Source organism: Schistocerca gregaria, chromosome 8, assembly GCF_023897955.1.
Source record: "Schistocerca gregaria isolate iqSchGreg1 chromosome 8, iqSchGreg1.2, whole genome shotgun sequence".
NCBI classification, from domain to species: Eukaryota; Metazoa; Arthropoda; class Insecta; order Orthoptera; family Acrididae; genus Schistocerca; species Schistocerca gregaria.
In genome coordinates, this window is record NC_064927.1 from 62,853,483 (window position 1) to 62,881,351 (window position 27,869).

Here is a 27,869-nt window from a genome sequence, read left to right on the forward strand (position 1 = left end):
CTTTTCCACTAGTTAAATTGTTAATAACAGACAGATTATCGTTAACAAATATAAACAAAATTCAATACTGGTGTAAAATAGACCATTATTTGCAGCAATATACTTTCAATCAGTGAGGAAGAAAGATGAAAAGTGAAGGATGTCAGTAAAACCACGAATATTAATTTGACAAAGATGGTCGTTTTTCACTCTATTCCGCTGAATTTTGACTGGTACCATTTTTATAATTTTACATTTTAAAGCGAGATAACATATTCCATATCATATCTTTTACGAGTAGAAACAAATTTCATTTAATCAAGAAAGTAAATGAAAAATATTGTGCTTCTATAGGTACCACACTATACATGCATTAATTACTGAAAGGGGGATTTTTATCCGTAAAGGACAGAGCAGTCACTGTAAGGCTCAAAGTTTATTATCATGAAGCATCAGGGTATGTTGCACTGAGATATCAAGTGAACATTTAATGAACGAACGAAGGATTGTATTCATGATATTTAACTTTGTGTCAGGTGAGTGAGCACAGTAAATGTATAATCACGAGAATAAGTCGTGAATACTGCAAAATGGGATATGGTTAAAAGCAAGAAACCGAAAAAATAATAACGAAAACCAGCAGAATCACTGAAGTGCGTGACACAAGCAACTGTATGGCTGAGAATTTTTAAATTGTGCAGTTAGGCCCTGATGGAAGTTACCTACAATCGACTTGGTGTTTCTATTGAAAGCTCATTCTTACCACTCTCATACAGCATGAATGCAGTAGGCAGCGGTGGTAACAGTTGAGTCTGGCTTGACCTCTGCACTCGGAACTACGATGGAAACATCCATATGGGTGCAAGTGGTATCGGGCAGCAGGTGCTTTCTCCTCAGTCGCCTGTCCACAAGTACTTATTCTTCATTCTGCTAGCAATAAGTGTGATCTATTTTAACCACCTGTAATGTGCCTGTTAGTGTAGGACAATCGCTGGCGAACTGCAGCGGACGCTGCGAGTTCTGTTCAGTAATGCTTTTATACATAAGTTAAATAAACTCGTACTCGTGCGGATTTTGTTATCATTAATCAATTATTCCAAGGGGTGAGGAGGAAGACAGAAAACTTCTCCCAGTCCACGGCAGGATTCTGAAGCTGACGAACTGAAAGACTTACACGTAGGTACACACAAGAAAGAACGTGCTCTCCAGGCAGAAAATTGGTTACAAGTGATTTAAGCTAACATCCTGTGTAGCACGTCTGACGAGACAAACGGTTGTACTAACGTTTTAACTTCTCTGAAAGCTAGAGCTGGCTTAGGTTTCAATCTTTCCTGAAAAGAATCCTTCCAGTGCCTCAAGCAAGACTGCTCTTTAGGCAGATAGCCGCCCCTCAATCGCTCGCCGAGGGGAGGTGGGACCAAGCGAATTCTGCATTCTTTCCCTGCTTTCAAGGGCAGTTTTCAGCACTGAACGAATTTATTACTCTGCTTGATCCTTCACGTAATCTCCCTTATTGTGAGCCACCTGCAAAAAAAGGCTGCCTTAACTGTTATATAAGAAATGTAAGAGAGGAGTTAAATTAACTGTGCAGTCACTGGCAATGCTAAATATTATCTGCAGTTATTAGGCAGCATTAAATGGTCGACTCCATTGACCATGGGGATGTGCATATGACATTAAACGCCTCGTATGCGTTTTGGTATAAACTGCTGTGTAGCATCACTTTCTCATTGTGAATAAAATGGATGCTGATAAAATTGTGCTGATGATTTTGATGTTTGGTTTGTGGGGCGCTCAGCTGCACGGTCATCAACGCCCTTACAAAGTCCCAGTTTTTACACGGTCCAATTTCTCCACAATCCAAGCCAGCTGCTGCCACGAATGATGATGGTGACGATGGAATGATGAGAAGAACACGTACACCCAGTCCCCAGGCAGAGAAAATCCCCAATCGGGGCGCGAATCGATACCGGGACCAGTGATCCAGAGGCAGCAACGCTAACCACCGCACCACGAGCTGCGTACAAATTGTGCTGAGCTTCACCTGTAGCACAAGTTCGTCAAGGACATTTTAACTGGCACATGGGCATCATTTTTGCTTTTCGTTTCACGTACTGATCGTCTGATGAATATCATTCCTTGAATTATAAGAGTAAAGCTGGTTCCAAAGTAAACTACAAGAAAATACACAAGCACACTTGTCTACAAGCCTCCTCACATTCGCTTTTATGTACTGGTGCACCGATAAATTTATTTCTGGATACATATAATAAGAATAATAACACCAAGTGCACAATATTACACAGAATCTGAACGTTTACTCATAAAGGAAGGCCTCATACAGAAGGATGGCTTGTTGTCACAATCCACAGATACTCAAATCTATCTACAATTAATTACTCCATTCTCAGTCATCATACTGCAATAGCAAATAATTCGCTGAGTAATAACCACAGCCATAAGTTGGACGACCTCTAAAGTATAACCTCGATGTCTGACACATGGTTGACACGAGCCTGTCGTAAATTGGTTGAGCAAGCCATAAGCATCTGCGGTGCAATGGGGTGAACTGCCACTCGTGGCAAGGAACCAGTCACAAAGGGCTGAACTGCTACCTCAAGGAGCAGCAGGTATAAGCCGACAGATACGTGGCTCTCTCCAGGCAGCTGAGGTGAGAACGGCTGTGTTTAATGGACACAAGTCGCTCTGCGGGGTGCAGCCTCCATAGTATATCAGTCAGTCACGGTCGCATCACTTTTACTGGTCTCGCGTGGGCGTGCTCACACACACACACACACACACATATATATATATATATATATATATATATATATATATATATATATATATATATGGTGTTACAAAAATGTACTGCAAAACATTCTGGAAACATCCCGCACACGCAAAGAAAGAAAATATGTTATGTGGACTTGTGTCCGGAAACGCTTACTTTCCATGTTAGAGCTCATTTTCTTGCTTCTTTTCAAATCACATTAATCATGGAATGGAAACAAAGAGCAACAGAACGTAACAGCGTGACTTCAAACACTTTGTTACAGGAAATGTTCAAAATGTCCTCCGTTAGCGAGGATACATGCTTCCACCGTCCGTCGCATTGAATCCCTGATGCGCTGATGCAGCCCTGGAGAATGTCGTATTGTATCACAGCCGTCCACAATACGAGCACGAAGAGTCTCTACATTTGGTACCTGGGTTGCGTAGACAAGAGCTTTCAAATGCCCCCATAAATGAAAGTCAAGAGGGTTGAGGTCAGGAGAGCGTGGAGGCCATGGAATTGCTCCGCCTCTACCAATCCATCGGTAACCGAATCTGTTGTTGAGAAGCGTACGAACACTTCGACTGGAATGTGCAGGATCTCCATCGTGCATGAACCACATGTTGTGTCGTACTTGTAAAGGCACATGTTCTAGCAGCACAGGTAGAGTATCCCGTATGAAATCATGATAACGTGCTCCATTGAGCGTAGGTGGAAGAACATGGGGCCTAATCGAGACTCACCAACAATGCCTGCCCAAACACTCACAGAAAATCTGAGTTGATGACGTGCTTGCACAAGGGCGTGTGAATTCTCGTCAGCCCACACATGTTGATTGTGAAAATTTACAATTTGATCACGTTGGAATGAAGCCTCATCCGTAAAGAGGATTGACACATTGTTGGATGAACCATTCGCAGAAGTGTACCCGTGGAGGCCAATAAGCTGCTGATAGTGCCTGCACACGCTGTACATGGTACGGAAACAACTGGTTCTCCCGTAGCACTCTCCATACAGTGACGTGGTCAACGTTATCTTGTACAGCAGCAACTGCTCTGACGCTGACATTAGGGCTATCGTCAATTGCAAGAAGAATTGCCTCGTCCATTGCAGGCGTCCTCGTCGTTCTAGGTCTTCCCCAGTCGCGAGTCATAGGCTGGAATGTTCCGTGCTTCCTAAGACGCCGATCAATTTGCTTCGAACTTCTTCCTGTCGGGACACCTTAGTTCTGGAAATCTGTCCCGATACAAACGTACCGCCCCACGGCTATTGCTCCGTGCTATTCCATACATCAAATAGGCATCTGCCAACTCCGCATTTGTAAACGTTGCACTGACTGCAAAACCACGTTCGTGATGAACGCTAACCTGTTGATGCTGTGTACTGATGTGCTTGATGCTAGTTCTGTACAGCAATGAGTCGCATGTCAAAACAAGCACCAAAGTCAACATTACCTTTCTTCTTTTGGGCCAACTGGCGGTGAATGGAGGAAGTACAGTACATAGTGACGAAACTAAAATGACCTCTAACATGGAAATCAAGCGTTTCCGGACACATGTCCACATAAAATATTTTCTTTCTTTGTGTGTGAGGAATGTTTTCTGAAAGTTTGGCCGTACCGTTTTGTAACACCTGTGTGGGTGTGATTTTTCTGTTCAGAACATCAGCCTCATGTTTGTGTGCCTCATATTACTTGTAAGACTCTGGAGCAGCAGAACATGAGAACATTTGACAAATAAAATTTACTTAAACCATTACATACAATTATCTTGTTTAATGCGACTACCAAATACGGCCCTTTGGCCACATACTCAAAAATAATACGTGACTGGAATCCAGGGCCTTTAAAATTGAAACATCTAGCCTTAGCCTTCTGGACCTCTTAAAAATGAAAGAAGACATTTAACGAGCTAAATATAATACTGTATTAATTAAACTATTATAACTCTTATCTATGAAGCTCACTGGAAGGAAGATGACAAAGTCGGGGAGCTTTCTGACGTATCCACGGATACTAAAAGGAATTTTGTGCACGTATTTTGTGCATTCACGATATATAAATTACTGGAGCGCTATACAGCTAAGCACTGAGATAGTACTTTGCATTTACATACTACCTGTTTATCATGATGGGCCCTCCTCTTTCTGTCTCTCCCTCTCCTTCTCTCTCTCTCTCTCTCTCTCTCTCCCTCTCCCTCTCTCTCCTCTGATGCTTTCTTTTGTTTTTTGTCTTTAATCGACATCTCGTACGAATTTTCTGAAACACACAAGAGTACATGTGCAGAACGTTGATACTATAAAAATGAATTAGGCTTTATAATGATATTCATTACAACTTCAAAATATTTCCTTATTGTAGTTACCGTACCTGTATTTGTGAGCTCAGGTTACCTCCATTTGTCACATTATACTATGCCTCGCGAAACCATTGCATCCAAGGGTGGTAGTCGTATTACTGTGAGACTCATTTAACATCACAAAGGTGGGCTTCCACCGGATGATAGTTGCATCACCTGTGAACAGTAGATGCAGAATAATGAAACAACTTCTGCGTCTTCAGTTTCTCGATCCTCACGCACCTTTACCAGACGTGGCAAGTTAATACACAGCAGCGTGGTACCTCATACTACAGGTGTATTTTACAGTAACAATCCACAGTGGCTCGGCACTCAGTGCATCTCACTACCGGCTTCAAATATTAACTACTATTCGCAAATCGTCACGGCAAGTCAAACTCGTTCTTCGTCTCAACCAATACACTCATTGTCTTTCAATACTGCCTCAACTGTTGAAAATCACTCACAAGTACTGCACATTCACTCGTCTCCTTCTTTTTCCTTCTGCACCAGTCCAGAGTTATGAAAGTGGTTAACACCCACTAAACGAACCCCTTGGGGTGTTACATGCGTAGTCGACCTTTCGATCTGCGACTGCTGAGAGTCGCACTCTATTAACGTTATTATGAAAGATTTTCCTCACTCTGCATGCACTACAGTCTACGTAAGGAATTTTTATCTTACAAATCAGAATCAGGTATGTCATTTTAATTTATTATGACTTTAGTACCGGCTATTTATCAGAGAGTATCCATATTAACCATTGAATGTACAATCGTGCTCAAAAGTATCCGATCGACCTGAATTGCATTTCGCCTGATTCGCATGCAACCTGCATAACGCAGGTGTCTAGCCGGTCCTCTATTCGCTCCTTCAAATGGTACAAATGGCTCTGAGCACTATGGGACTTAACATCTATCGTCATCAGTCCCCTAGAACTTAGAACTACTTAAACCTAACTAATCTAAGCACATCACACACATCCATGCCCGAGGCAGGATTCGAACCTGCAACCGTAGCGGTCAGGCGGTTCCAGACTGAAGTGCCTAGAACCGCTCGGCCACATCGGCCGGCTAATCGATCCTTGGTACAGTCGTTTGACTATTGAAAATGGTGTCAACAGGTCACTACTAGGAAACACTGCTCTGTATCGCCATAACTCAAAATGTAAAGAAATATCTCGATACTACGAATATCAGGGAACACTTTATCACAGATAAGACTGTCCTTAAGGCTTGTAAGCTCACATTTATTACAATAAAACCCATACTTCAAATGTTACCACTCTCATTATTACGTCAAATAGGTAATGCACATAGTAAGTTCCTCGTATTCATCACTTCCTTCCTCTTCAAAGTAACATACTATACTTATTATTTAACACTAAATGACATTAAAACTTGAAGTTATTCACGAGCAGCTAGTTGAGAAAATGTATGAAGTTCAAATGACACGACGAACAGTCTCGTTCTACATATGCATTCAAACCCAGGTCATGCAGACTAAGCAAAGATTTCGTGACTGACAGAAACTAACAGTCATTCCAGACTAGGCATACAGAGAGTGATATACCTCGATTTTAGAGAATGTCAGTTAGCAAATATCAACTTTAAATCACATAACGTAACCATTTTTAACGAACACGAATTCCAACCCAGCATCTATCGTCCCTGTTAAAGAACTACGAGAGATGTTAAATGTTGCTTCTTCCCAAGTAACTTACTTGAACTGCCGTGAGGTAAGGCTTTATGTTGGACACGGATTCGAACCCAGAACCTAATCGGATTGTTATCGAAGCACAATCAACTGTGACATATCACATTTTCATGGTAGTAGTTTGATGTTTCAACTGAAATGACGAGACGAAACATTAAATTTTCCTTCGCAGGACTCCAACCCGGCACCTACCGCTGTTATATTCTACAGAAAACGAACGTTAAATATGGGTTTGTTACACCAGCAGCGACATGTGAGCATGTCTGAACTAGAAATAATTTGACGAAGAGTTCAGTACTGACTTGTACTCAAACCCCACACATATCGTTGTTGACTGCACTCAAAGAGACGTCAGCTGCCGAATTTTTCTCTACCAGAAGCTCGGAATAACATCATGGAACTTACAGTGATCTCGAAAATAGTTCTGTCTATCTGAGAGTCAAAAACGTCAGATATCGTTAGTGTTGACAAGGAATGAAAATACATTAAAAATCAAACTTATTATCCACCAGCAGATAGGTGTTCTCATGCTAGAACATGATAATAGATAATCAAAACTTTAGTGCCGGGCTAGGATTCGAACCCATTCCCGCGCAGTATGTGAAGATGTTGAGGAATCTGCAGTTTTGAACAAACAACAAATTGTAGTCGAGCTGTGTTGTCACGAAGGGATCGAATTCCTTTAAGGGCGGCCTGAGATGCATTCCCAGTTCAGAACCAGTTTTATCGACGTACAGAAACTCTAATAAAAGATGGAATAAGTGTCCTGTGACCCTACATAGCGTTTCCTTCGTCACTAGACCTAAATAACTAGTCTAAGAAAGGTTACTGGTGATAGAGTTTCTACATGTCGCCACTCCTGACTTTATTGTGGTTCAACCTAACGTCTACTTAGTAGAGAAGGAATATAATACAAGCAAGATCTCCTGCTTCATCTTTTGACAGCTGTAATAAAGTACTTCTGCCAACGGCCTTGTCGGAGTGCTAACACTGCTTCCCATCAGATCACCGATGTTAAGCGCTGTCCGGCTTGAGTAGCTCTCGCGTGGGTGAACGTTAGGGTCTGCCGAGCGCTGTTGGCTAGCGGGATACGCTCAAGCCTTGTGAGACCAGTTGCGGAGCTACTTGACTGAGAAAAAGCGTCTCCGGCAAGGAAAACCGACAATGGCCGGCAGAGAGGTGTGCTGACCACATTCCCTTCCACATCCGCATCCAGTGACGCCTATCATCTGAGGATGACCCCGGCGGTCGGTCGGCACAGTTGGGCCTTCCGAGACGTGTTCGGATGGACAGAGAATTAAGTACTTCTGATGGCTACGAATCAGTCGCGCTGAAGATCGTTCCTCTCTGCTGCAAAATAAATATTTCAAATTTCAAACGGTACACAGGAACTAGAGCCATATTTTTATGACTTCTCGATGAAAATGCCGATGTTGCTCTATCATTTTCACTAGAAGAATCGAAACGTAACTCGCCATGTTTGACAATCCTAAACACCGGCTTCTCGACAGAGTTTTCATACTGCCAATGGCCTCAGTATCTGTTGAATTTCCGCTTCGTCTGTCAACACAACTGACGTACATGTGTTTACTGCTGCGTAGCTACACTAATTTTCCACCTCAGATTAGGCCAGGCAGCAAGACTAATTGCAGTTCGTCGTTCTGCCCAGCTGATGCCACGTCGCGTAACCGGGCGGCATCCGTGCACCATAAAAGGAACATACGAGCTAACAGGGCTGACCCTTCGAGTTAATTTGTAAAATATTACCTTATCGGAACATAAATTATGACTGCTAGACTATTTTTAAAATATTTATTTTCTTGTACATTCAGAAACTAGAGGTTTCAGGGACCACTGGCGACCAGATCTGATGAAAAGCAGCAATATACAATACTTCAACGTTGGCAAATAACAATTTTCCAGAATGAACTTTCGCTGTACAGCAGAAAGTAAGCTGACTTGATAATTCCTGGCAGACTGTATACCGTACCATATTCTAAAATGGTACCTTTGTCCTTCGCAGGTAACTGCTCTTATCATCTCAGCTAGCCAGGTGCCCGCCGTCACAGTTTGGAAAATAGGTGAGATTTGATGTCACAAGTAGAGCAGTGAAGATGGGCCGTGAATCGTGCCTACCTAGCGAAGCTAGTAGGTGTAGTTATCTGCAAAGGACGAACGTTCCGTGCTCGACTACGGTCCAGCACACAGTGAGTCGTGGCGCCATTTAATTAGTAGTCTGTTCTGTCTGGCCTCACAGGTTCAGGTGTAGTATAGACACTTGCGGCCCGATTGCCAATATCTATGAGGAAAAATTCGTATCTGTGGGTTGTGTCCTTAGAAGGTCTTTGCTTGCCAATACATATACGGGCTTCGCTGGCCCAAGAGGGCAAGCAATCATCGTAGGTCATACCATTCGCTCCTTCCGGCTCCTTGATTTCTCACTTACCATCTGCGCCCGTCCGGTCCACCTCTCAGCCACCCTCACCTACCTTTGCCTCACCATTGACCGTCATCTCACCTGGATCCCTCATCTTCGCTCTATCCAATCCAAAGCCCACAACTGTTCAGACTCTTCAAACTCCTCTCTGGCTGGACATGGGGTTGAACACCTCTACCATCCTCCACACTTACAAATCCTAAATCCTTCCCATCCTCTGTTATGCCAGTGCCACCTGGATATCCGCCCCCCCCCCCCAAAAAAAAGAAATTCTCGAAGTCCCTCCAGATCCTAGAGTGCCATGACTCTACCTCGCCTCCCATATATGCCTCCCATCCCCAATGCGCATCCTCTATGACTTGATTCCTTTCCCCAATCAGCCCCTAATCCTTGAACATATCTGCATACTCCACACCTCCCGCCGCCTTGATGCCCCTCATCTCCTGGTTGCACCTCTCCTCTCCAACCCCCGCCCTCTTTCACGCCTTCACTGTTGTGTACCCCCTACCCTCCATTTCTACACCCTTCATCTCCTTTCCCAAGGTGGCTTCCGTGAACTCCCCCTCCTGGATGATTCCCTCTCTCCATCCATTTATCCCTCCTATCAAATCTGACACGTAACGTGTATCCACAGGACACGTGGCCTGTAGTTGAAGAAGTGTCATGATGATCTCTCCATTGGCAAAAGATTCCGGAATAGTCCCCCATTCGGATCTCCGGGAGGGGACTGCCAAGGGGGAGGTTACCATGAGAAAAAGATTGAATAATCAATGAAAGGATAATGTTCTACGAGTCGGGGCGTGGAATGTCAGAAGCTTGAACGTGGTAGGGAAACTAGAAAATCTGAAAAGGGAAATGCAAAGGCTCAATCTAGATATAGTAGGAGTCAGTGAAGTGAAGTGGAAGGAAGGCAAGAATTTCTGGTCAGATGAGTATCAGGTAATATCAACAGCAGCAGAAAATGGTATAACAGGTGTAGGATTTGTTATGAATAGGAAGGTAGGGCAGAGGGTGTGTTACTGTGAACAGTTCAGTGACCGGGTTGTTCTAATCAGAATCGACAGCAGACCAACAGCGACAACGATAGTTCAGGTATACATGCCGACGTCGCAAGCTGAAGATGAACAGATAGAGAAAGTGTATGAGGATATTGAAAGGGTAATGCAGTATGTAAAGGGGGACGAAAATCTAATAGTCATGGGCGACTGGAATGCAGTTGTAGGGGAAGGAGTAGAAGAAAAGGTTACAGGAGAATATGGGCTTGGGACAAGGAATGAAAGAGGAGAAAGACTAATTGAGTTCTGTAACAAATTTCAGCTAGTAATAGCGAATACCTTGTTCAAGAATCACAAGAGGAGGAGGTATACTTGGAAAAGGCCGGGAGATACGGGAAGATTTCAATTAGATTACATCATGGTCAGACAGAGATTCCGAAATCAGATACTGGATTGTAAGGCGTACCAAGGAGCAGATATAGACTCAGATCACAATATAGTAGTGATGAAGAGTAGGCTGAAGTTCAAGACATTAGTCAGGAAGAATCAATACGCTAAGAAGTGGGATACGGAAGTTCTAAGGAATGGCGAGATACGTTTGAAGTTCTCTAACGCTATACATACAGCAATAAGGAATAGCGCAGTAGGCAACACAGTTGAAGAGGAATGGACATCTCTAAAAAGGGCCATCACAGAAGTTGGGAAGGAAAACATAGGTACAAAGAAGGTAGCTGCGAAGAAACCATGGGTAACAGAAGAAATACTTCATTTGATTGATGAAAGGAGTAAGTGCAAACATGTTCCGGGAAAATCAGGAATACAGAAATACAAGTCGCTGAGGAATGAAATAAATAGGAAGTGCAGGGAAAGTAAGACGAAATGGCTGCAGGAAAAATGTGAAGACATCGAAAAAGATATGATTGTCGGAAGGACAGACTCAGCATACAGGAAAGTCAAAACAACCTTTGATGACATTAAAAGCAACGGTGGTAACATTAAGAGTGCAACGGGAATTCCACTGTTAAACGCAGAGGAGAGAGCAGACAGTTGGAAAGAATACATTGAAAGCCTCTATGAGGGTGAAGATTTGTCTGATGTGATAGAAGAAGAAACAGGAGTCGATTTAGAAGAGATAGGGCATCCAGTATTAGAATCGGAATTTAAAAAAGCTTTGGAGGACTTACAGTCAAATAAGGCAGAAGGGATAGATAACATTCCATCAGAATTTCTAAAATCATTAGGGGAAGTGGCAACAAAACGACTATTCACGTTGGTGTGTAGAATATATGAGTCTGACGATATACCATCTGACTTTCGGAAAAGCATCATCCACACAATTCCGAAGACGGCAAGAGCTGACAAGTGCGAGAATTATCGCACAATCAGCTTAACAGCTCATGCATCGAAGCTGCTTACAAGAATAATATACAGAAGAATGGAAAAGAAAATTGAGAATGCGCTAGGTGACGATCAGTTTGGCTTTAGGAAAAGTGTGCAAGCTGTTCAAGATTCTGAAAGAAGTAGGAGTAAGCTATAGGGAGAGACGGGTCATATACAATATGTACAACAACCAAGAGGGAATAATAAGAGTGGACGATCAAGAACGAAGTGCTGGTATTAATAAGGGAGTAAGACAAGGCTGTAACCTTTCGCCCCTACTCTTCAATCTGTACATCGAGGAAGCAATGATGGAAATAAAAGAAAGGTTGAGGAGTGGAATTAAAATACAAGGTGATAGAATATCAATGATACGATTCGCTGATGACATTGCTATCCTGACTGAAAGTGAAGAAGAATTAAATGATCTGCTGAAAGGAATGAACAGTCTAATGAGTACACAGTATGGTTTGAGAGTAAATCGGAGAAAGACGAAGGTAATGAGAACTAGTAGAAATTAGAAGAGCGAGAAACTTAACATCAGGATTGATGGTCACGAAGTTAATGAAGTTAAGGAATTCTGCTACCTAGGCAGTAAAATAACCAATGACGGACGGAGCAAGGAGGACATCAAAAGCAGACTCGCTATGGCAAAAAAGGCATTTCTGGCCAAGAGAAGTCTACTAATATCAAATACCGGCCTTAATTTGAGTAAGAAATTTCTGAGGATGTACATCTGGAGTACAGCATTGTATGGTAGTGAAACATGGACTGTGGGAAAACCGGAACAGAAGAGAATCGAAGCATCTGAGATGTGGTGCTATAGACGACTGTTGAAAATTAGGTGGACTGATAAGGTAATGAATGAGGAGGTTCTACGCAGAATCGGAGAGGAAAGTAATATGTGGAAAACACTGATAAGGAGAAGGGACAGTATGATAGGACATCTGCTAAGACATGAGGGAATGACTTCTATGGTACTAGAGGGAGGTGAAGAGGGCAAAAACTGTAGAGGAAGACAGAGATTGGAATACGTCAAGCAAATAATTGAGGACATAGGTTGCAAGTGCTACTCTGAGATGAAGAGGTTAGCACAGGAAAGGAATTCGTGGCGGGCCGCATCAAATCAGTCAGCAGACTGATGAAGAAAAAAAAAAAAAAAAAAAAAAAATCTCTTCTGATCCTCACCTCCCCCTGCCTTCCTCTGTCCTTTGCCTGGGCTCCCTCTTCCTTCCATCCTGTTTTTTCCCTGCCTACCCTCTCTCTGCCTTCCTTCTCTCCCCCCCCCCCCCCCCCACGAATTCGTTTGCATTCCCCTCCTCTGTCTTTCCACACTCCCTCTCACCTCTGCCCAGCCGCCGCCCCTCCCCCTCTCACGATACCTCGTCCTCTGTCGGCTCTTTCCTCCCTGCCCCCCCCCCACTTCGTTTTTCCTTTCCTTCCCCCTTTTCTTTCCCATCATCTGTCCAGGTTCCCCCCATCTGCACTCAGCTGTGGTATGTCAATTTTGTGCCAACTTTTTAGTGCTGCGTTTTAAGTGAGTGTTCAGTGTTGTGCGTCTTTTCCAGTGTTGCGAACAGAAATCATGCTGTCCCTGGGTGATTCTTATTTGTGTTGCGAACAGAAACCAGACTGTCACCGTGTTTTTTAATTGTCTGTCTATTCTTTTCCCTGTCTGCTTCGTATGTACTTTATTAGCATCGCCAATCCACAATTTTCCGCCATTTGCCATTTAAGTCACTGATTTTATCGTGTGCTTTTATTATTTATCCATTTTTTTTAAATTCTGTAAGCTGAAGAGCGGCATACTAAGCTGCTGTCAGCCCGCCCCCTTCGGGGGGAAGCGAATCTCAATAAAGGAAAGAAAATGCCCGAGATGGGGGGACAAAGTTTGGGGATTGGCGGTAGCGTCGCGTAAAGAGGTGGTCACGAGGTCCGAGCGGCCGAAGCTACGAGCTGCGCAAGGAGGGCCTGCGCACAGCGAAGACACCGGAGCGCGACACCGGGGCAGCGCCGACTGCGAGCAGCAGGGCGACGCCCCGTGGGCTGGCTGGCAGCACTCGTGCCTGACGGCCGCTCGTGGCTCGGCTGCCCTCTTCCACCTGGCTTACATCGGCACCGCTCCGTAACCGCTGCGGCGCACCGTGGATTCAAGGAACTGCTTGCTAATAAAGGGGAGTAACATTTTCTAATCCTCGTGGTGATTTGTTTCTTTGTCAACCTGCCCCCCTTATTATTTTCTCGTTTGTACCTGATCCTCAGAGTTGTACTCGGTTGGCTCTTTGGTCGTAAATATAGGCAGTAGTATTAAACTAAGACACTAATTGCCATTCGAGAAATTTTCCCGCTATTATATTACCTTTCCTTTCTGGTTTGTACCGGATCATTACTATTATAATTGATCAGCTCTTGGCTGTAAATACAGCTGGAACAATTGTACTAAGGCACAGGTTTGCTGTTAAACAAAAGAGGGTCCTTGTGGTTAGATTTACCTGTTAACCGGTTCAATTCTTTGATTTCAATGGCATTTCTCAGTCATTAGTTATAATCTGAACAACCTGTTGTACTAAGCTGTTCGTCGCTGTGTTCGAAAGACTGGGTCATTGTCGGTGTTTTTTAGCTGGATCTTGTGGTTGTGCCGAGTGAGTTGTCTTGTAATAAGTGTTCACAAGTGATGTTTTAAGAAGTTCCTTCAGAGCGGTCTTAATAACTGACAATCAGTTTAACCTTGAAATTATTATCAGCCGACTGCCACCAGGGCTTTAGTCAATTGTCAGAAGGGGTGGGTTGGGGTCCAGTCACACCTTGGTTGCCGATTGAAATTGAGAGGTTGGTTGCTTTCAAGTAAGCTGCATCATTCTTACACTGTTTGCTAATCTGTTTAATCTTTAAGCACAGGTGCGCATCTTAACCCTTAACCTTACGGCATACAGGCTTCAATTTAAAAGGTAAGTCATTTTTTTTGAGTAATTGATTCATTCTTCTCATCTATGGTGCTTACATAGTTTTGATGTGTTGCAGAAGTGCATTTAATGAGACGGACTGTGTTTCAGTGCGGTAATAAACACTTCTGTTTCACCCGATAACGGGCGGGCTGCAGGTCCGGCCGTCTTGTGGTTATTGTCATATTGCTTGCTGTTTTGTAATACAGCACTTCAGATTTCCCTTGCAAAGATTAAAAGCTTATTCAACTTAAAGTTTAAGTTCAAAAGAATTTTGCAAATTTGTTCATTTTGTTAAGGAAAACTTTATGGTTAAATGCTTCTATTACCTTTAAAACACAGTTTATATACTGTTCAATAAACAGGTTGTGTGAAAACCTGTTGGTGAGTCCTCCCTTCCACATTTTCCTTAATTCCAGTAAGTACCGCGTATCACACATTTTAATCTGCCAGGAAGTGTCACATGACAACTGGGTTGTCGATGTGATCATCTGCGTGTATACAGTTAACCGTCGCCACAACCTGATGGTCGCTAATGTCTGTTCAAACCAGTTATTTTGTGAGAAATATTCTGCTATTATTCTGATAAATGATCATTCTTACCGTTCTGTCGGAAAAACAGAACAATATATTGGCGCAAAACGCCAATTGTATCAAAAAACCTAAGTAACTACTGTAACACATGTTAACGAGCAGAATGATAACTTAACAAACAGAAATGATGAGATTTTAATCGTGTGCCAGGCTAGTAATTACCAGTAACCTCCACACTCATAATTCTTTGAAGACTCGAACTCCCGCGTGTAAGTCTGCTTCATATTACTTTGTAAATGAATAAATGTGGTAAATACGCTGACGGAAAAAGTCGCAACACCAGGAAGGAGTTGTGCGACATGAACGAAAGTTTTTCTTGATGCAATAATTTACGAACAGCCGTATGTATTGTAGAAATACAAGAGCTGTTGCATAACGATTTGATTCACGGATCCAGTTATATGGCTTCTTCCGTGTATATCGATTTTACGACGATAACGTGTGGGGTCTGAAGATGGCATCAATGTAATGCCGAAACATGTAGCACTTAAGAAGTTCATAAAATAAATTTCTACAATTACGGCTGTTGGTAAATTATTGCACCAAGAAATACATGCCAGCCCTTGCCCCATGGTCCATAATGGATCAACGAAGATTGAACGAAAGATGGTAGGTGTGTTTCTAGACCTGAAAGATGTATCTATTCAAATTTCGGGCTAGTCACATACGAGAGGCGCTAATAGCGCCACTATGAGACTGACACTCAGATTTGCTTCAAAAACACGCTGTAACGGTCCTGAGAGTTAGTTACCTTGGAAATTGCAAGTGGTGAGATGATGTTACTCAACTTCATTTACATCAAGAATGGCTTTAAGGCGACAAAGACACGATTATCGACACCTCACTGACTTTGGCTGGGGTTGTGTAAGAAGGCTACGAGGAGCTGGATGCTTTTCTTCTGCAATACTGCGGATAGACTGGGGAGGAATATTGCCACTGTACGTGATTACTGGCAGCGGTGGTCATGAGAATGTACGTTGCAAGAAGACTGAGCTCCGGACGACCACGTGGCACTACCGAGAGTGAAGACCGTCTTGTTCTGCGTTTGGCTCTGGCGCATCGTACTGCCTCGTCAGCAGCAATTTGAGCAGCACTCGGTACCACAGTAACACAACGAACTGCTATAGACTGGTTACTTGAAGGACGGCTGCGAGTCAGCGCCCTGTGTATTCCATTCACTCCAAATCACAGTCATTTGCGATTTCAGTTGTGTCAAGTGAGAGCTCATTGGAGGTCAGGGTGGAAGTCTGTTATGTTTTATGGAGATAGCTGGTTCTGCCTGGATGCCAGTGATGGCTGTGTGTTGGTCAGAATGAGGCAAGTTGAAGACCTGCAACCAACCTGTCTGCATGCTACGTGCACTGGACCTCAACTGATGTTATGGTCTGGACTGCGATTTCGTATGGCAGTAGAAGCAATCTCGTGATGATCCCAGGCACCCTGACTCCAAAACTGTACGTCAGTCTGGTTATTCATCCTGCTGCGCTCCCATTCATGAACAACGTTACAGTAGTTGTTTTCCAACAGGATAACGCTCGCTCACATAGCGCTGTTGTAACCCACCATACTCAACAGTGTGTCGACGTGTTATCTTGGCCTGCGCGATCATCAGATCTGGTTATTCATCCTGCTGCGCTCCCATTCATGAACAACGTTACAGTAGTTGTTTTCCAACAGGATAACGCTCGCTCACATAGCGCTGTTGTAACCCACCATACTCAACAGAGTGTCGACGTGTTATCTTGGCCTACGCGATCATCAGATCTGCCTCCAGTCTAGCACATATGGGGCATCATTGGGCAACAACTCCAGCATCATCCACAAACAGTATTTACAGCCCCTGTACTGACCCACCAAGTACAACATACACAGAACTTCATCCCAAAAACTGACATCCGGCACCTATACTATACAATGCATGCAGGTTTGCATGCTTACATTCAACATTCAGGTCGTTACACCGATTAGCAATACACCAAAATTTAGCATATGCAATGCCTTATCTCACGTGTGGTTTTGTAATGTTAATCGCGTATATATATTACCCAGACAAATGTATTCCCAAAATCTCATTACTCTACATTAATAATTTTTTGGTGTTACGATTTTTTTCCGTCAGTGTATTTCACATTAAGCAACGATTCTGACTGAAGACGCAAAGCCTTTTTATTTTATTTTTAACTTAATTTATAAATGTTTTATTAGTTTTGAACTATTCACTGAATGAATATAATCTGCGTGATTTGCGCTCCATTTTAGAAGAGCTATTTTTTCACACAGCTCAATGTTCAATAGGTCATATCTCATGAACTACACTATTTGCTCAAAAGTATCCGGACAGATGGCGAAAATGAGGTACAAGTTCGTGGCGACCACCATCGGTAGTGCTGCAATTCACCATGGTGTTGGCCCACGCTTAGCCTTGATGACAGCATCCACTCCCTAAGGCATACGCTGAATCAGGCCCTGGAAGGTTTCTTGGGGACTGACAGCCCATTCTTCACAGAGTGTTGCACTGAGGAGAGGTGTCGATGTCACTCAGTGAGGCTTCGCACCAAGTCGGCGTTAAAAAACATCACATAGGTGTTCTATAGGATTCAGGACCCTGTGCAGGCCAGTCCATTACAGGGATGTCATTGTTGTGTAACCACGCCACCACAGGCTGTGCTTTATGAACAGGTGTTCGATCGAGTTGAAAGATACAATCGCCATCCCCGATTTGCTCTTGAACAGTGCGAAGCAAAGAGGTGCTTAAAACATCAATGTAGACCTGTGCTGTGATAATGCCACGCAAAACAACAAGGGGTGCAAGCCCCCTCCATGAAAAACACGACCACACCATAACACCACCGCCCCCGAATTTTACTGTTGGTACCTCACATGCTGGCAGCTGACGGTCACCGGGCAATCGCAATACCCACACCCAGCCATCCGATCGCCACATTGTGTACCGTGCTTCGTCCCTCCACAGAACGTTTTTCCACTGTTCAATCGTCCAGTGTTCACGCTCCTTATACCAAGTGAGGTGTCATTCGGCATTTATCGGTGTGATGTGTGGCTTAGGCGCAGCCGCTCGAACATGAAAGCCAAGTTTCCTTACCTCCCGCCTTACTGTACTTGCAGTGGATACTGATACAGTTCGGAATTCCTATTGATGGTCTGCATAGATGTCTGCCTATTACACATTACGAGCCTCTTCAACCGTCGGCGGTGTGTCAGTCAACTGAGGAGGTGAGCCTGTACGCTTTTGTTTCCACTTCACTATCACATCGGAAGCAGTGGACCTATGGATGGTTAGGAGTGTGGAAATGCACCTAACATCAAATACGTACATTTTTGGGGGTGTCCGGATACTTTTGATCACATAGTGTATATTTCATACAACGATATAATTTTATAGTGTTGGAAGACTTAACTGTTTTAGCGGAGGCTATGGCAAAGAAATTCCTTGTCCAAACAAACAGAATGATTCTCGACCGAATTTTGAAACCTATGTGCATTTTCATCCTTATTTAAGAAAAACTATGTTGTTTAAGACGTCTACGGAAGAAAGTGAATTGACAGTAAGAAAAATTTCTTAACAGGTGTGACGTGAAGTGCATTTTCATCCTTATTTAAGAAAAATTATATTCTTTAAGACATCTACTGAAGAAAGTGAATTGACAGAAAGGAAAATTTCTAACAGGTGTGACGTAAAGTCATGTAAGAGGTGTGCGTCCATTATTTTATTATTTGAAGGTAGTATCAGTGCTATTATAAGATTTTTTTATCAATTTTGTATTGTCTCTTGAAGATGACTCCATATTCACACGTCATGTGTGCACCAAAATCTTGGTTAATCTGATGATGTACAAATCGAAACGCATAATTAAAGGAAGTAGTCACCAAACAGTTAGTGAATTGCACGTAATTTTTTTTTTTGTGACCATATTAGCACTGATACACTAAAGAACCAAAGAAATCTCTTCTGAACAGCACGTTGCAGAGCATCACAGATATGCTCAATAACGTTCATGTCTGAGTTCGGTGGTAAGCTGAAGTGTTTAAACTCAGAAGATAGTTGCTGGAGCCACTCTGTAGCAACACTGGACGTGTTGGGAGCCGCATTGTCCTGCCGGAATTGCCCATATCACTCCGACTACACACGCCGCACGCCATTACAGAGCTTTCAGCAGCCTGAACAGTTCCCTGCTGGCATGCAAGGTCTCCACACCGTACACTCCCATTCGCTCGATAAAATTGGAAACGAGACTTGTCTGACCAGGCACAATGTTTCCAGTCACCAGTGGTCCAGCATCAGTTTGACGGGCCCAGACGATGCTTTGTACGGTGTAATCATCAATGATACACGAGTGGGTCTTCGGCTCCAAAATGTTTCGTTGAATGATTCGCACGCTGAGATTTGTTGATCGTCCATTATTGAAATCTGCAGCAATTTGTCGAAGGGTTGCACTTCTGATACTTTGAACGATTGTCTTCAGACGTCGTTGGTCCCGTTCTTGCATGATGTTTTTCCGGCCGCATCGATGGGCGAGATTTGTATTACCAGATTTCTGATATCCACGGTGCACTCGTGAAAAGGTCGTAGGGGGGCGTCACTACATCGCAGATGCTGTGTCCCATAGCTCGTGCCCAAACTGCAACGCCACATTCAAACTCACTCGATAGCCTGGCATTGTAGGAGTAGCAGCCGATCTAGCATTTGCGTCAGACACTTCTTGTCTCATATAGGCGTTATCGACCGCAGCGCCGTGTTCTGCCTGTTTACGTATCTCTGTGTTTCAGTACGGATACCTATATCAGTTTCTTTGGCGCTTCTGTGTATGTGGTGCTGTTCGTTCGGACATGTCCGAGAGAACAGACAATACATTCGTTTACCTTCTTACGTTCTCCGTATAGTCCTGATCTTTCCTCTTCCCATGGTCACTTGTTTGGTCCACTCAAAAAAGCATTAAGAGACCGTCGATTCACTTCGCACCGAAAAATGAATGCGTGGCTTGCTTCTTCTGAGGGCGTCAGGAAGCTTTTACAACGATGGACCAAGTCCGTTGAGAAGCGAGAGGACTGTATAGTAAAGTGATGTTAACTTGCATGAACTATTTGTGTTTCAACAACTTTGACATACCCTCGTACAATACTTGAAACTATTTGTTACCCGTCCACCTGGCCAAAAGTAAAAACGATGGGAATTTCGAGAAAATTAGCTTAACTTTTGTCTTACATGTTTAATTCTAAGAGTAATACAAGTCATTGAAGTGCTAAAAGCACAGCTTTATTTGAGCTATAAATGACAAAAGTGTAAATGTGGCCTTCACTTCGTCACAGGAACTCGACTTTTTGTCCTCCGTGACGTGACTCAGGCATAGTTTCAAACGTCAGCAAGGCAGAGTCTGGTGTCTGCGTGGTCTGTGTAAATCCTTGGCAGTGGTTCCCAACCTTAGGCTAGTTACAGGGGATAAAACGAAATTTTCTGAGGGGTGGAAACATAAAAAATCAAAAATCAAATGGCTCTGACCACTATGGGCCTTAACTGCTGAGGTCATCAGCCCCCTAGAACTTAGAACTGCTTAAACCTAACTAACCTAAGGACATCACACACATCCATGCCCGAGGCAGGATTCGAACGTATCCGTTGCGCGGTTCCAGACTGTAGCGTCTAGAACCTCTCGGTCACTGCGGCCTGCTGAAAACATAAGGTTCGATTGTGTTTCGGTCACGAAATTAAACAATTTTTAAAATGTCATCAGGCCACTATTATCATCATTTCATAAAACTGCAACACTGAGTACATAAAATGGCAAAAGTTACATTTATTTTTCAAATATTACCATTAGCGTGTGACAATGTAGTCATGACTTGTGAAACGAATACATGAAAAATATTCCCTCAGTGTACACACACTTTGCCGTTTGCTCCACCTGTCTATGACAGCAGAACTGACACGTATACCCCACGCACGCCGTGGTGACACAACACATGGGACACCTGCGAGTGACTTGCCACACTTTTGTTTTGCCCGACGCTGTGCAGCAGCTTGGCATGGCTTGGCTCAACAGGTCGTTGGAAGTGCCCTCCTGAGCCACGCTGCCTCTATAGCCGTCCATAATTGCCAAAATGTTGCCGGTACACGATTTTGTGTACGAACTTATCTCTCGATTATGTTCGATGGGATTCATGTCGGGCGATATGGATGGCCAAATCATTAACTCGGATCGTCCAGAACCTTCTTCAAACAACTCTTGAACAACTGCTGCCTGGTGACGTGGTACATATCTACAAAATACCAACGTTGTTTGGCTCCAAATGGTCTCCAAGTATACGAACATAGCCATTTGCAGTCAATCATCGATTCGGTAGGACCAGAGGACTTCACGTAAACACTGCCCTCACCATTACGCAGCCACCACCAGCTTGTACAGTGTCTTGTTGAGAACTTGAGTCCATTGCTTCGTGGAGTCTGCGCCAAACTAGAACCCTACTATCAGCTCTTACCAGAAAATAGGTACTCACCTGAGCAAGCCAGGTTTTCCAGTTGTCTAGGGCCCAACGGATATGGTAAAGAGCCCAGGAGAGGCGCTGCATGCGATGTCGTGCTGTCAGCAGAGGCAATCGCGTCGGTAGTCAGCTGCCGTAGCCCATTAACTGTCGTAACGGATACATTCGTACTAAGTTCCATATTGCATGGTTATTTCCTGCAGTGTGGCTTGTCTGTTAGCACTGACAACTTTCCGTAAACGTCACTGCTCTCGATCGTCGAAAGCCGTCGACCACTGCGATGTTCATAGTGAGAGGTACCACCTGAAATTTAGTACTCCCGGCACACTCTTGACACTGTGGATCTGGGGATATTGAATTCCTAACTATTTGAGAAATGGGATTGTCCCATACGTCTAGCTCCAAAGTCGTGTCGTGAGGCCATAATCACGTTGGAAACCTTTTCACATGAATGATATGAGTACAAATGACAGCTCCGCCAATGAACCGGCCTTTTATACGCTGTGTACGCAATATCTCCGTCGTTGCCTGTGTTCATATCGCTATCCCATGACATTTATCACCTCAGTGAATGCATAAATACCATTCTAAGGGTTATAGGTAGCTACCACAATGGACTAAAATTGCTTCAACAGCCATTTCGTAAGAGATAAGCGAATTTGTTGTTAGCGCAGTAGAACAGTGAGTAGCTATTGGCTACTACACTGCTGGAGTGCGTACCCATACTATTGTTATTATTACTAGCCGTGGCCAGTAACTTTGAATTACTCAGGCTGCTAAATGTTGTTGAGGTCCCACATGAGGCTGCACTTGCTTCCCTACATATTAACAATCTTTATACTAATACCCCCATTAAACAAACCCAGGAAATAACCATGGAGAATTTTTTGAAGTTTGGCATAATAAGTGTAGGTGATGCCCGTGAGTTTGTTGAACTCATGCGCTCAACCATTTCCCTTGGCCCTTTTTCTCTGTGAAATCTCGTGCACTATGTGTCAGTTATTATGCAAATTTCGTTATTGTATGCATTGGTATGTACGCTTTAAAACACTTTTATTTTACCTTATTGTGTGGGTCGTGAAATATTTTTGTGCTCATGATGTATTTACCTTTTAATAGATTATGAACCTCGTCCGAAACTGTTACAAACAGTCTGTATTAATACAATGTTTCTATAAAACACCCAAGTTCTATTATTAGATATCAATCAGCGTTTTATGTATCAAAAATGGTTCAAATGGCTCTCAGTACTACGGGACTTTACATCTGAGGTCATCAGTCCCCTAGAACTTAGAACTGCTTAAACCTAACTAACCTAAGGACATCACATCCATGCCCGAGTCAGGATTCGAACCTGAGACCGTAGCAGTCCCGGGGTTCCGCACTGATGATCCTAGAACCGCTCGGCCACCCCGGCCGGCGTTTTATGTATCAGATAGATCATAATAGTGGCATACCTCTTGATAGACTTCAAGTTGCAAATACAATAGAAATAATTGTTGGCTTGAAGTCTTCCATATTTTGTCAGTTCTGAAGTAAGGAATCCAGCAATGCTGTGATTTACGAACAATACATATAATGCATTATAGCTAGGTTGGTTTTAAGTCGGGGTGCAGGTTTAGGGTGCAGCAAGTGTCTCTAGGGAGAGGTGTGCTGTAGGGGAAGCATGTTTTGTAACGAATGTCCACCCTCAATGTGAATAATTAGATTTCCTTTTCGAGCAGGAATTGTAGATAGCACTTGCTATTCACTGAGAATTAATTAATCACTCTATAAAAATAAAATAAATTAAAAAAAAGATTGTAAGGAATAAGCAGAAGTAATTGTCTCAGTGACTCATTAGTTTGTCATTTAATAGAACACCTGCATGTTTTGTAACGAATGTCCACCCTCAATGTGAATAATTAGATTTCCTTTTCGAGGAGGAATTGTAGATAGCACTTGCTATTCACTGAGAATTAATTAATCACTCTATAAAAATAAAATAAATTAAAAAAAGATTGTAAGGAATAAGCAGAAGTAATTGTCTCAGTCACTCATTAGTTTGTCATTTAATAGAACACCTACAAAAACTAAGTATCATGTGCCTTTCGTTATTTTAAAAATAGAAGTGTTCAGACAAAATTATTTTCAATCTAAAGTTTAGTTGGAGGATACAGTAGATGATGTTAGGGGCAGGGGGGAGGGGTTGGTTACTAGCTAATGCCTGATTACACTCAGAGGTAATGGCCCCAGAAACGTTAGGAAGCACTGATCTATGGCGTAAGATAACAACTAGACCTAACACCAGGAAATACACTATTAATCAACCACGGGGAGGAAACGTATGAGGTTACCGGCTTGTTATTACTGTATTGTAGTGCCATCGCTACTATTAAAATTTACAACAAATACTGCACATCGCCGTGCTTTCTTCACCTGAGGATGCCGGGTGTCGCAAAGCGATGGTTCTGCAGTCACGGGAAAAAAATAATGTAGAATAATGAAACTGCTGGAATACATTTGTGTAGGTAAAATTTTTAATGACTGACATTGCGAGATCACAGGTAAGCGCGAGAGAAGCAATTGCAAATGTGAAACGCTGGTACATTAGTAACCGGTGTACCCCGCATAACGTTCGATGCAAGCCTGCAACCATGCATGCATTGCGTTGTACAGGTGCCGGATGGCAGTTTGTGGGACAGAGTTAAATGCCTGCTACACTTGGTCGGTCAGTACCGGGACGGTTAATGGTGTTTGTGCGTGACGCTGGATTTGTCGTCCGATGATGTCCCACATGTGCTCGATTAGGCACAGATCTGGAGATCGAGCTGGTCAGGAGAACGCTCTGTAGAACATGTTTCGTTACAAGAGCAGTATGTGGACGAGCATTATCCTTATGGAAAACACTCCCTGGAATGCTGTTCATGAATAGCAGCACTAGAGGTCGAATCATCAGACTAACATACAGTTTTGCGGTGAAAGTTGTAATATTTCTGGCTTAGTCAGCCATCATATTAGACTCCAAGAAGCTGTTCCCAGAGCAGTGGAGATGCAAGAAGTATATAGAAGACGCAATTTGGTGTGAGGTACCTGTGGCAGATGTTAGATTCGGTACCATTCCCTTGAGAAATACCGCTTGCATAATGCAAGTGCTCTGTAATTGGCTGCTGTATTCGGAGCAAGGGCGCCAAAACGTTAAAGTATAGTTATTGTTATTAGTTAAACTACTCATTGGAATGACTTGACTTTTTAATATAAATATATCTTAACAGCTATCAATCATTCATTTTAGAATTATTAAAAACAATTTAAATCGAAAACAAAAGACTGACGAAATTTGCATACGAAGCACTTCGGAAGCGTTCGGGTCACGCCTTTTCTGGTATGGCGCGCGAAGTGTTTCGGGCTGTTCGTCACTATGGATTAGGCAGTCGAAATGTACAGTCATGTTGTGTGTGGCAGGATGTGTTTGCCAGGATTTAGTATTAAAAGAGTCACTCCGGTAGTCATGAGGCACAGACACGTGCCACAAATAGTGTAAAGATACATTTTCGTAAGCATTGTGTTTGATCATGTCCTTTGCTGTATCAGAAGGTGTTGTGTGAAGATGGTGTAGTCTTTTCGTGTGGCTATATTAAAATCCGCGAGTGGCATCCCAAAAGTTGTGATACATTATTTCAGAACAGAACCTTGCTAAAAGTCAGTTTCAGCCTCAAGATACAGAACCTACGACCTGCGTGCTGTTTTCTGCGCTGGGGACATCAACTTGAAGACAGCAGATTAGTGACCTGTAACAGAACCTTCGTATTCCACACAGTGCAGTGGAAACAACTAGGCGCCTCACGTGTACTGCATGCACAGAACAAATGTGCTCAGTGACACGTCATCTGCAGTAATGCAGAGGAGGTAAAGGAGGATGATCGTTATCAACAACAACAATGAATTCCCTCTTCCCTTCTTGCCGTAAGGTGTGTGGGAGAACCACGAAAGCGCTCCTGCTGTCATACGAAACTGCACTCCAGACTGTAAAACCAGGTGTAGGTCCAATGTGTCTAGCACGCATACAGGGTCGTTGCAGACTTTCAGCTGGCCTGTTTCTGACCAGCACACAGCCGTTCCTGGCACCAGGGCACAACGAGCTTTCACCAAAAAACACAACAGACCTTCACCCTGACCCTCAGTGAGCTCTGACTTGACACTACTACAGCCCCAAATGGCGGTGGTTTGGGGTCAGAGGAATGCACACGACAGAGCGTCTGGCACGGAGCTGTCCTTGAAGTAACCGGTTTCTGACACCTCGTTGTGTCCCTGTGGTGCCATCTGCTGGTCAGACCTCTGCTCCAGAGCAGCAATGCGCCAGAGCCGTACGCCGAATACGATGGTCTTAACTGCCAGTAAAACTACGTGACCGTCCGGATTCCGGTGTTCTCGTGACCACCGCTGCCAACAGTCATGTACATTCCTGCGAGGTCTTTCTGCAACATCGGAGACGCAACATCCAGCTCCTGGTCGCCCTAGCACACGACATCATTCAGATTCAGTGAGCTGATAATGGAGTCCTTCCCTCCTTAAAGATATTCTTGACCACCATCAACTCAGCATTTCCAATGTCAATGGTAACAAACGCTCACGGCAGTTACAGTCTGTATGTAATGCAAATGGTATTTGAGACCGGCACGAAATTTGATTAGGCATCATCTTTCAGATGTAGAAACACACTTTATGTCGCAGGATAGCTTGTAGTTGCGGTTTCCGATGTGATTATGGACACACGACACGAATTAACAGACTTTGAACACAGAATGGCAGTTGGAGCTAGATGCGTGAGATAACTCATTTCGGAAATAGTTAGGGAATTCAATATCCCGTCACATGCCCCATTTTGCGCATGTGGCGCTGCAAGTGAGAAAACAACAAAGCCGTAGCCGTGCATTCGCTTATCTAAGACTTTTTTTCCACGTTCTGTATCACAAAAGTGTTTGCATTGGCCTCCCAAAGAATCGGTAGTTATAACATTCCTCACGCACTGATTTTAGCGCTTTTTTTAAGTGACCCCCACCATTTTCAGTGATTTTGCCTGCACAATAACATAGGAAACCCATGTTTCGTCACCAGTCACGGTTCTTTATAATTACTAAGCGACTTCGTTCCACTACTTGAGCTTTTCTTTTTCCCAGATGAGAACCTGTGAGGACACAGTGTAAATACTCGTACTTGTTTTCAAGAGGTCGTCTTAGGCCGAGTAACACATGGCACGTACAAAAGAGTCTTTGTGAAGCACTAACAGGTGTATATATAATCATTTCTATGTCACTTTTTTTTGCGAATTCTCTTGAATGCCTTCACTGATGAATTGCACATAAAGTGAGCACTCCTTGGCGAGCGCACTGCCAGCAACTGAAGGTCGCTAGACTAGTAAATGTATACGAGATCTGCGCCTCTTGCCAGAGTGCACTATCCGGAAATTACCTCGAGCAATTAAACGGAGAACCGACTCGTGGAGATAACATTTTGGACCTATTGATAACAAACAGACCCGAACTATTCGACTCTCTAAGCGCAGTACGGGGAATCAGTGCTCATAAGGCCATTGCAGCATCCCTGAATATGGAAGTATATAGGAATATAAAAAAAGGGAGGAAGGTTTATCTGTTTAGCAATAGTAATAGAAGGCAGATTTCAGACTAGCTAAGAGATCAAAACGAAAATTACTGTTCCAACACTGACAATGTTGAGTGTTTATGAAAAAGTTCGAGGCAATCGTAAAATGCGTTTTAGACAGGTACGTGCCGAGTAAAACTGTGAGGGACGGGAAAAACCCAACGTGGTTCAACAACAAAGTTAGGAAACTACTGCGAAAGCAAAGAGAGCTTCACTGCAAGTTTAAACGCAGCCAAAACCTCTCAGACAAACAGAAGCTAAACTATGTCAAAGTTAGCGTAAGGTGGGCTATGCGTGAAGCGTTCAGTGAATTCTAAAGTAAAATTCTATGTAGCGACTTAACAGAAAATCCTAGGAAGTTCTGGTCTTACGTTAAATCAGTAAGTGGCTCGAAACAGCATACCCAGACACTCCAGAATGATGATGGCATTGAAACAGAGGATGACACGCGTAAAGCTGAAATGCTAAACACCTTTTTCCAAAGCTGCTTCACAGAGGAAGACTGCACTGCAGTTCCTTCTCTGAATCCTCGCACATAGGAAAAACTGGCTGACATCGAAATAAGGGTCCAAGGAATAG